At 42.2% G+C, this 9,843-nt stretch overlaps 1 pseudogene across 1 annotated transcript; it reads left to right on the top strand.

Annotated features, from left to right (window-relative positions):
• The first annotated feature begins 6,984 nt into the window (after window positions 1–6,984).
• On the top strand, window positions 6,985–8,224 carry LOC308421989 (ras GTPase-activating protein-binding protein 1-like; annotated as a pseudogene). The gene is made up of 2 exons: window positions 6,985–8,012; window positions 8,144–8,224. The product of its transcript is annotated as a ras GTPase-activating protein-binding protein 1-like (transcript).
• The last annotated feature ends 1,619 nt before the right edge of the window (window positions 8,225–9,843 follow it).

Below are 9,843 nucleotides of genomic sequence, written 5' to 3'. Positions count from 1 at the left end.
ATTTAGGATATTTTGAACCCCTCAACAATGTAATTGTCACAATCAAGTGTACCCATGCAAGTCATTCCACATTCCACATTTTTAAATTAGTTTTCTATTTCCTTCTATTCTTAATTGTTCTTTGGTGGTATATCAGAAATATCTTGAGAAAAAAATCTGTGCCCAATGTAAGCCCTGCCTTTCTTTAGAAAGAACAATATAGAAACCTTGTTTTTTCCTCTTGAGGCTCTTTACAGTCTTTGTTTAGCATATTCCTGGTATTACTTCTCTGATTCTATCTGCCAATTTCTGTGTGTGGGTTTCTTTCTTTTTTTTTTTTTTTTTTAGAATAGTTGTACATGGTCTGATTTGCTTAAAAATCAGTGTTTGTTTATTTGATAATGTCTGTGAACTCACTAATTTTTACCTAAGTAATTTTATTAACTTACCAAAATTGACTATGTAAGAAAAGATTAACGCTTGCTCTAGTCTGCTTGCCCAGAAAGGAAAACAGAGGGAGCTGTACTATAGCGGGCAGGAGGCTGTATGAAAGGTCAGACTTAGGACTTAACCATAAGAATAACCCTCCAAATGAAATTTTCTAAGAGTCATAAATGGGTTAGCAGACACAAAGGTAATGACGACACACTTATCAACCAAGGTCTAGGGAGGAGAAGGGGCCTCCCATAGAGACTGGGTCACATAGTAAAAATCAGACAGAAGTAGTCGATAAGAAACTGATATGTCATGAACATAACAGTCTTCAGTGTTGTACTGTCACAGAGAAGGGTGGCAGTCTATGTGAAACCTAAGAATAGAGACGAGAAAACACATTTAGCATGCCTTTAAAAAACATAATTTTGAGAATCTCAATTATCTGTACAATTAAAGTGGAAACTTAAGGGTTCTTTGGAGAGTCAGTTGTGTCAAATGGTGTTTTCCTGGGCAAACGTGACTTTGCTTTATCACTTGTGTGATGGAACCAATCGCTGTGTCTCAGAAGCCGTGATGATATTGAATTATAAATAACATTGTGTATGCATGTGTCTTATGCACAGAGTATAGAATTAGAATTCAGTGGATTTTATATTTACTTCTATAATACTGTAGAGTTACAACCTTTGCACTTTTAGGTTGTAAAAAGTTATCTTGCTGGGCCAATCTAGACTTATTTGAACTATACAATATGCAGACAGATTAATAGAAAAAGCAATTATGCATTTATTCATGGAAGTCTGGCAACACATGAACTATAAGAAAGGACAACTGACTAAAGCTCAGATCCTGCTGTGCGCTGTAGGGAAAAGAAAAGGTTCAAGGCTCCTGGGGAGTAGTAGACATAGGCTAGAGAAGGGAGGAGGATACGCATGGTGAATCAAGGCTGCCGGAGAACACTAAGAGACCACATTGGTGGGCGTGGTGCCAACCTCAGGGATCCCTTCCTAGGATCCAAGTTAGTCCATTAGTCCTTGGTGGCTGATAAAGTTCTTTAAGGAAGGGACTCCTGAGACTGAGCATCTTCCAGAGGATTGGTCTTTTAGACACACGAGGGGAATTCAGAGATGCACGTAGAGGATCCTCTTTCCCAAATGCTTTCTGCTCAAAGCATATTTTGAGCTGCCCTTTCAGTGCCAGGCTTACGTAGCAAGCCTCTTTACCCACTGAGCCATCATCTTTCAGATTACATTGTCATTGCTTATTAGTAGGCTTTGATGTTACTTGTTAATACAAATATTTCTCTTCACATTTTTGCACTGGAATGGTTAATGTCAGAATTTTATCTCAGAATTTGAAAGTTATAAGTCCTTTTGAACACAATGATATTGATCAATTTTCATTTTGAAAATTTTTTTAGTCAATATTTAGCTTGATTTTTTTTAATTAATTAATTAATTAATTAATTAATTAAATTTGAGACATAGTTACACCATGTCCCTCTGGCTGGCCTGGAACTGACTATGTAGAACAAACTGTCATCTAAGTCACATGTGTTTGCCATTGCCTTGAGTGTTGAGATTAAAGATGTGCCATATGCCCGGCCTTTTAACTTCAAATCTGTATAGAGCTAGGATATAGCTCAGTGATAAAAGGTTTTGCTTCATCTGTTCTGTCGGTCACAACTCTACTGTGGATAAAGCAGATGCAAGCTGTGCCCCTGAGACATTAAAAAGGCCTAAAAAAAAAATGTCATTTTCAGCAAGTTTCCAACTCTTTTTCCTCCAGAGTGTTTTCCCATCAAAATGATGGAAAGGTGTAATCCTGTGATTACAGTGAAGACAGTGGAAAAGAGAGCAATGGGTTGTGGAAATCAGTAAGTACACTAGTAAATGATTTAACTGACTGGATGGCTGAAGACTTTATCTAGTTGGGGAGTTGGTGTCTGGGCACAGCTTCATTCTGCAGAATCTTGAATAAAAGGGAGCTGGAGGTACCTGGTGACCTCTGATGGTGGCCTTAACACATGAAGTTAAGGCATTTGGAGACCCTGAGTCTTTTTTTGTGAATGCTAGTATCTAGTTGGCAAAGGCTTTCTCACTCTGGAGAAACACTAGGAATTCTGATTTCATGGACACTGAATAGAGAATCGAGAATGGCCTACCATACTGAAACCAGGCATCTAGCAGAAAATTTAGAAGTTAAAAGGTGAGGCCCCAGCTTTGATTCCAAGTGGCTTCGAGCATGCTGCCTGCCAGGTTCTTTTTATTGGTCTGGGTTAAAAGAAGAGACAGTTTGTATCCTCAGTGAGAACTACAAGTCTTAAGACATCCCACCACAACCTGCAGGCTCTGCATCCCAGTCCGAGGACAGTACAATGGTCACGGGGCAGACACAGAAGCTCAGAAACAAAACTACAAAACAACCAAAGGACAGGACAAGCAGGGGGAACACAAAAGAACAAAGTGACCAAGAACAAAACCCGAAAGAGGAGATAAGACACAAATCAACCCACGCATGACATCTGTGGGGAGGTCTTGGACCCTGGAGAGTAGAAGGCTATTTTTAAAACCTATTCTCAAATTTAAAAATAGCTCAGCTAAAGTCAAATATTCGGTAGAAATTTGGATGATAAAATGGAAGAAATTGCTCAAAGTAGAACAAGCAGTCAGGGCATAGAAAATGAGATGAAAAAAGAAAGCAAAAAGATTGATCTAGGAAGTCTAATATCTGACTGCCATGCTCCTGAAATAGAACGCGACACTGCTTGACAGGAAAGATGAGGGGAAAAAATTTCCTAGAACTTTGTGACAGTTTCCAGTCTGCCAAGTCCCTAAGCATCCACGGGGCCATTCTGGACAGCTGTAGAAGTTGGATCTGTGGACTCAGATGGGAATAGGAACCCTGAAGTGGGAATTTGATTTTTTTTTCTTTCTGTATGTGAACACAAGTGTGTATGCCTGTGGAAGCTAACAGGGAATGCTGAGGTGTCCTGTTTGATCACACCCCACCTTACTTTCTACAGACAGGGTCTGTCACTGAGCCTCAGCTTCTTTGGTTTTAGTTATGTTGGCTGGCTAGAAAACCCGGTCATCCTCCCATCTTGACACTTCCTGTTCCTCAGTGCCAAAGTTCTAGGCGTGAGTGACCATACCCAGCTTTCTCCTGGGTGCTCCAAGACTGTGTAAATGATCACTTAGGTGCCATTTCCCCAGCCCCTTTATTAGAGATTTTTGAAAAGATTATTATCAGAGCCTACTGAGAGGAAAATAAATTATGCTCACAGTCTTTAGACAAAGCATGCATGATGTCATACTGGCTGTTGTTTGCATTTGAATGTCCCTGGGTGGATCCTATTGAGAGATGGTGAAAACTTTAAGAGATAGGGCCTAGTGGGAGTTTCTCTCGCCTTGTGTGTGAGGGGTGCACTTGGAGTTATGGATTCTGCCCATTTCTTTTTTCTCTGTCATCCCCATACCACAAACAAGATCAAAAGCAAAAAGGCCAACTGAAACTTCCAAGACTGTCACCTGAAATAAAGCCTTTCTCCTTTTACCTTCCTCACGTGCTTTGCTGCAGTAATTGAGAGCTAATACAAGATAGAAACAATGAAAAGATGGCAGAATACTGTTTTGCAAATGCTAAGGAAAAATCAATGGTTCCAACTGTTAACTGTGTGTTCAGTGATCTCAGAATCCCCTGTCTCAAACCCTGGGACAAATGACTGGGGTGCCTATTTAACATAGTAGAGTAGATCTGGCTGCCAGGTTCTCCCATCAACCCTCAGTCCTATCACAGAGCTTGGCTAACATACCCTGCCCTCTATTCCCACTAACTCTCCTGCCCAGGGACTAGGCTGTTCTCACAGAGGATCTTCCCTATATAATCCAGACATTTGGTTCCTACTAACTCTCTTGCCCAGGGGCTGGGCTGCTCTCACAGAGGATCTTCCCTATATAATCCAGACATTTTGGCTACCCCCCCACACACTCCCTTTACCTTTTGCTATCTTGGTTGCTATACCTGGTTCCCTCTCTCCTTCATCCCCTTTCCTCTCCTCAAATGGCCCAAGGTCATGTCCACCCTGCCAGGTGACTGCCTCTGGCTATGCTCTCCCTTTAATCTACAATAAACTTTCCCCATCATACCTAGGAGCAGACGTTTTATTTTAGACATTTTAAAATGTATTTTCCTTCAGTATTCTAAATCAGAAACAGCAGACTCTAGTTAAAGCAGATGCAGACAATGAAGTTAGTGACTTGAAATTGCTTAGATTATTTATAGGTTGTGGTGAGAAAGAACTTGAGTATTTACAGCACATTGCCAGGGTCTTTACCCAGAGACCCTTTCAGGGATGCACTGGTACAAATATCTTTGCCCCCTCAACTTGGCACAGGGGTCCTGTGTCTCTGACAGCTGTGATCAAGCCCCAGAGTCAGCTGTCTCCTGTTCACCAGAGAAACATTCAACAAATAACCACTTTCTCAAGTATACTTCTGATGTTTTGCAGAGGTATTGGAAGAATTTAGGTGACAGTTTTCACCCTATCCCCAGCCTCAGAATAATATATTCTAGGTTCTGTCTTGGAAGAATGACATCTAACCTGTAAGACACTGATGTAAAGATATTTACTACAGCAGTCAAATTATTAACTGCAGCTAGGTAGTAGTGACTATTAGAAGGAATCAGCCTATATATAAGTTTCCAGTTGCATAAATCCATACTATAACTTCTATAAGGTCATGAAATGATGAAATCCCCAAGGATATATGGAGACTATAAGTGATTATATATATATTATATATATAAAAATACACACACATATAAAAATATATAAATACACATAAATAATATATACATATATATGATTATATTTATATGTAGAAAGCCAGAGGGTTAAATTCAGTATTGAGAACATGGTTCAGGTAAGATTGCTCAGGAGGCAAAGGTGCTTGGCATCAAGCCTGAAGACCTGAGTTCAATCCCTGGGACCCACATGGTTAAAGGAGAGAACCAATGCCTACAAGTTATCCTCTGACCTCCACATGCACCCCTGGCACCCACACACATCTAACCACACATAGATACACACCAACAATAATACTTAAGCATCTTGTAATGTTTAAAAGTAAAAATCAAATATTTTAATATTTCCATAAAATAACATTTACATGTTATCTTTAAACTGCATTTATATTTATATCAACATTAAACATCACTCATATAACTATAACATAACAAAGGTATGCACATTAGTTGAAATGTGTAATCAAATGCCAGAGTAAAGGGTACAGGAGAGGGCTTATGTCTTGGGAATGGAAGAACTGTAGTGGGAATTGCTGGTCTTTATTTTAAGATGTGTTGAGATGTTTGACACTAAAAAAATGTAAACATGCACAACTTTATGATGTAACAACTTCAGCATAAAAATAGCATTACAGTTTCCCAAAAGCCCTGCATCCCAAATTTTAGTTCCGTGCAGTTCTTAATGCTCTTGCACAGTAATAAAGACTTCAATTCCTGTAATGGTGTGAACTACTTCAATGACATGACTGAGACACAGTATGTGGTGGGAAGCAAGCTTTGATCTTGGCACAGTGGGCTGAAGGCTTCTGCTGTAGACCACAAATTTGGCTCAGATATGGAGGTGCTCAAAGCATCCATGGAGACAGAGAATAAGAACTAGAATAGTTTGCTCATTCCTTGCAAAATTGTGGGGTTTTTTTTCCTAGCGATAGCAACTCATTACCTAAGAGCTGGTGGTTGGGAAATTGACCCTCGGGAAGCTATTTCCTGTAGAATGAGGCTACATTATAAAAAGGTCTTAACAGGAAGAGGGATGTGAATTAGGAATGATAAAGATGATTACATACTATAAAACTCAACTTTAGAATAAGGGAGTGACCTTTCTTGGTGTATACTTGGCTTAAGATACAACTTTGAGCCCTTTTTTTTTTTTTTTTTTTTTTGTAGAATTAAAAATACCAATAAACACAAGTATCTCCTTTTGTTGCTCAAGTGTCTTACTTTTCTTATAGCTCTGACAGAATTCTGAAAGAGACAACTGAAAGAAGGAAGAGTTTATTTTCCTGGCAGCTTTAGAGAGAAGATGCAGGGGGTGGCAGAGGTGTGATGGGGGGAAGGCTTACAGCTGGGGAGGAACCAGGGCTAGGCTGTATGTAACCTATAAGGCCAACCAGTCAGCTAGCCACTTCCAAGAGTGCCTCCAGCTGATGCCTAAGAGTTCCCAGGGGCCTGTGGGGGGCATTGCGCATCCACTGTGTAACAGTGTGTGTGGTTGGATGTCTTGGCACTGGGCTGCCATGTTCTTTCTACTAGATATCAACCAGGATCTCCTGGACGTTGGTCTCCTCATCATTTAAATTGGTCCAAAACACTGATGCTCAACCAGTGCGTCATGACCTCTTTGGTAACTGTCCAATTCCAAAAGTATTTACGTTATAATCTGTAACAGTAGCAAAGTCGATAGCATAAGGGACACAGCCACCTCCTTGCACGTGGCAGCCCTGTCCTCCCGCTCAGCCACTGCAGCTTGAATCAACCAACCTAATGGTTATGGAGAAGCCCAGTCTCCTGCTGGTCAGTCAGGCAGGAGTTTCTTCGACAGTACTACATCCTGCTGACCCAGGCCGCAGACATGCTGCACAGATTTTAATGAAAGAACTCTTCCTATGCCCACGGGGACTTGGATTCCAATGGTAAGCCAGCAGATGCAATCTACAGGTAGAAGGAAATTCACAGGAAAGTGATGTCACAAAACTACACCAACTGCCACACCAAGACCTGCCACACGGATGCTCACACAACTCTGAATGACTAGGTAGGTGGTCCAAGTGATGGGTCTACTGTCCAACAACAACCAGGGTCTGTGGAGGTTCATGAAGACCTTTGTTCTTGCTCCTGAGGGCTCTGCTGCCAACAAATTCTATGTTCACAATGACATCTTCAGATACCAAGATGAGGCCTTCGGTGGCTTTGTCACAGAGCCTCAAGAAGAATCTGAGGAATAAGTAGAGGAACCTGAATAAACACAGCAGACACCAGAGGTGGTGCCTGATGTTTCTGGAACTTTCTATGATCAGACTGTCAGCAACGACTTGGAGGAGCATTTAGAGGAACCTACTGTGGTACCAGAGCTAGAGCCGGAGCCAGAACCTGTGCCTGACATTCAAGAAGACAAACTTGAGCCTGCATTTGAAGAAGCTGCCCCCGAAGATGTGTAGAAGAACACTTCCCACAGCAGATGTGGCCCCAGAACAAGAGGACTTGACATTTTCTCGCGCATCTGTGACTAGTAAGAACCTTCCTCCCAGTGGGGCTGTTCCAGTGACAGGGACACCACCTCATGTGGTCAAAGTGCCAGCGTCACAGCCCTGTCCAGAATCTAAGCGTGACCACCACAAAAGCATCAGAGAGATCAGAGAGTTCGAGAGCAGCGTCCCTCCTCGGCGAGAATCCAGACCAATGAGGCTAGTGAACCAGGAGACGTGGAACCTCGAAGAATGGCGAGGCACCCTGACAGTCACCAGCTCTTCATTGGGAACCCGCCACATGAGGTGGACAAGTTGGAACTGAGGGTCCCCGCAGCCCCCCTGCCCAAAATTATGGGAATGTGATGGAGCTGCACATCGACAGTGGTAGAAAGTTACCCAGTTTCGGTTTTGTTGTTTGCCGATTCTGAACCTGTTCAGAAGGTCCTTAGTAATAGGCCCAACATGTTCTGAGGCGGGGTCTGCCTGAATGTGGACGAGAAGACCAGAGCTGCTAGGGAAGGCGACCACAGGGATAACCACTTTCGGGGACCTGGAGACCCCAGTGGTGGGCCAAGTGGTGGGATGAGAGGTCTTCCCTGGGAAGATGTGATCCAGAAACTTTGCGGTGGGCAGGAGGATTATAACTCCAAGGCACTGAATTGCTTGGCTCAGATCTCCACACAGCACACAGCCCAGCCCCTGCAGAATGGTGAATTCCTTCAACTCAGCCTTTGGTGCTTGGAGTACTCTATTATAAACTGCTTGAGTTTAAACAATTTTAATTTTTCTTGTGTTCATCGTGTTTGCTCCCCAAACCCCTTTCCTCTCGACCTTTCAGTCCTCCATCCCACGTTTTCTGGACTGATACTTTAGGAGGAATAGATTTGTAAAGAGGAGGAAAGATGTTCCTTCTTACACTGCATACTGTAACAGACTGGGGTTCATGGCCATTCCCCAGATGAGCGTGCCTCGGTTTCTCTGACAATGAATATTTCACTTGTTGGGAGACACAAGATTTGATAAGCATTTTGGAAGCAGGAAAAATCAAGTCACAATTCCTTTCTGGTGTGGAAATATCACCTTTTGGCAACTTCCCCTGGATCCCTGCTAGTATGGCTAACCGAATAAAAGGTGTTTCTAGAAAGAAAGAAAAAAATAGAACAATTACAGTTATGGTGTAGCAACGAAAATAATTTCACAACAGGAGGGACTACATTAAAGGGTGGCAGCATTAGGAAGACTGAGGACCACTGGTCTAAGGAGCTTCTCAATGCTGCCTCTTTTTCTGCTCTCTGTCACTCTCTGTCACCCTCACTGCTATCACCCACTGGGATCCATCAAGGGAAGTCGTCATCCTGATGCTGATGGCTCCCTGCACCTAGAGCCATCATGCAAAATCAGTGTTTTTCTTTTGGAATAAACAGCACTTTGGGAGTCAGGGGCACTAACATCTAAGTTACAAGATCATATGTGTAATTTATTGTACAAAGTCCCAGAGGAGCAGAAAAATGTAGCTGGTTCTCAGAGTGACCATGCAGGTAGAGGAAGTCCTGAGAGAGTTTTTACTTTTTGGCAGTGGCCCCTTTCTAGGGCCCAGCTGTATGCAGTATGCATGCTTACACACTTTACTTATTGCCTAGGCTTGGACTTTGGTCCATGCTTGGCGCTGATCCTGGCCATACATAGCCTCATTTGATTCCATTAAAGTCAGTCCTAGCTTCGTCTGTGGAGAGATTGCAGCATGCCACCCATCCATCCCCTGGAGAGAGCCATGGAGGGTAGGCTGAGCATCAAGAGTGACTTTGTGGATCTAAACTCCACACTGAATTGGTAACTAGCAAGTTCTTGATAGCTGACTTTCTCTAGCAATTTGTAGCTGATCTTTTGATATTTTGTGGGTTCTTTTTGTTTTTTTTTTTTCTCCCTTCAAGCCTCTATCTCTAGATAGAGAAAAAAGAGGGGAAGGGGGTAACATTATTTCTAGATTAATTCCTGCTGATTGGGTGTCAAGTTCCTTGGGGCAAGTTTAATCTTCTCCATCAGGATATTTATTTTCCTTGTTTTTGTCCACTATGTTATGTTTCTTTTTTTGTCCACTACTAATTAACAAACCTCGGCCAGCAACAACCAACAGCAACCAACAACCAACCAACCA

This window comes from Micromys minutus (genome assembly GCF_963924665.1).
Source record: "Micromys minutus genome assembly, chromosome: 6".
Taxonomy (NCBI): domain Eukaryota; kingdom Metazoa; phylum Chordata; class Mammalia; order Rodentia; family Muridae; genus Micromys; species Micromys minutus.
The sequence above is the reverse complement of the archived record's forward strand: the minus strand, read 5'-3'. Positions and strand labels throughout refer to the sequence as shown.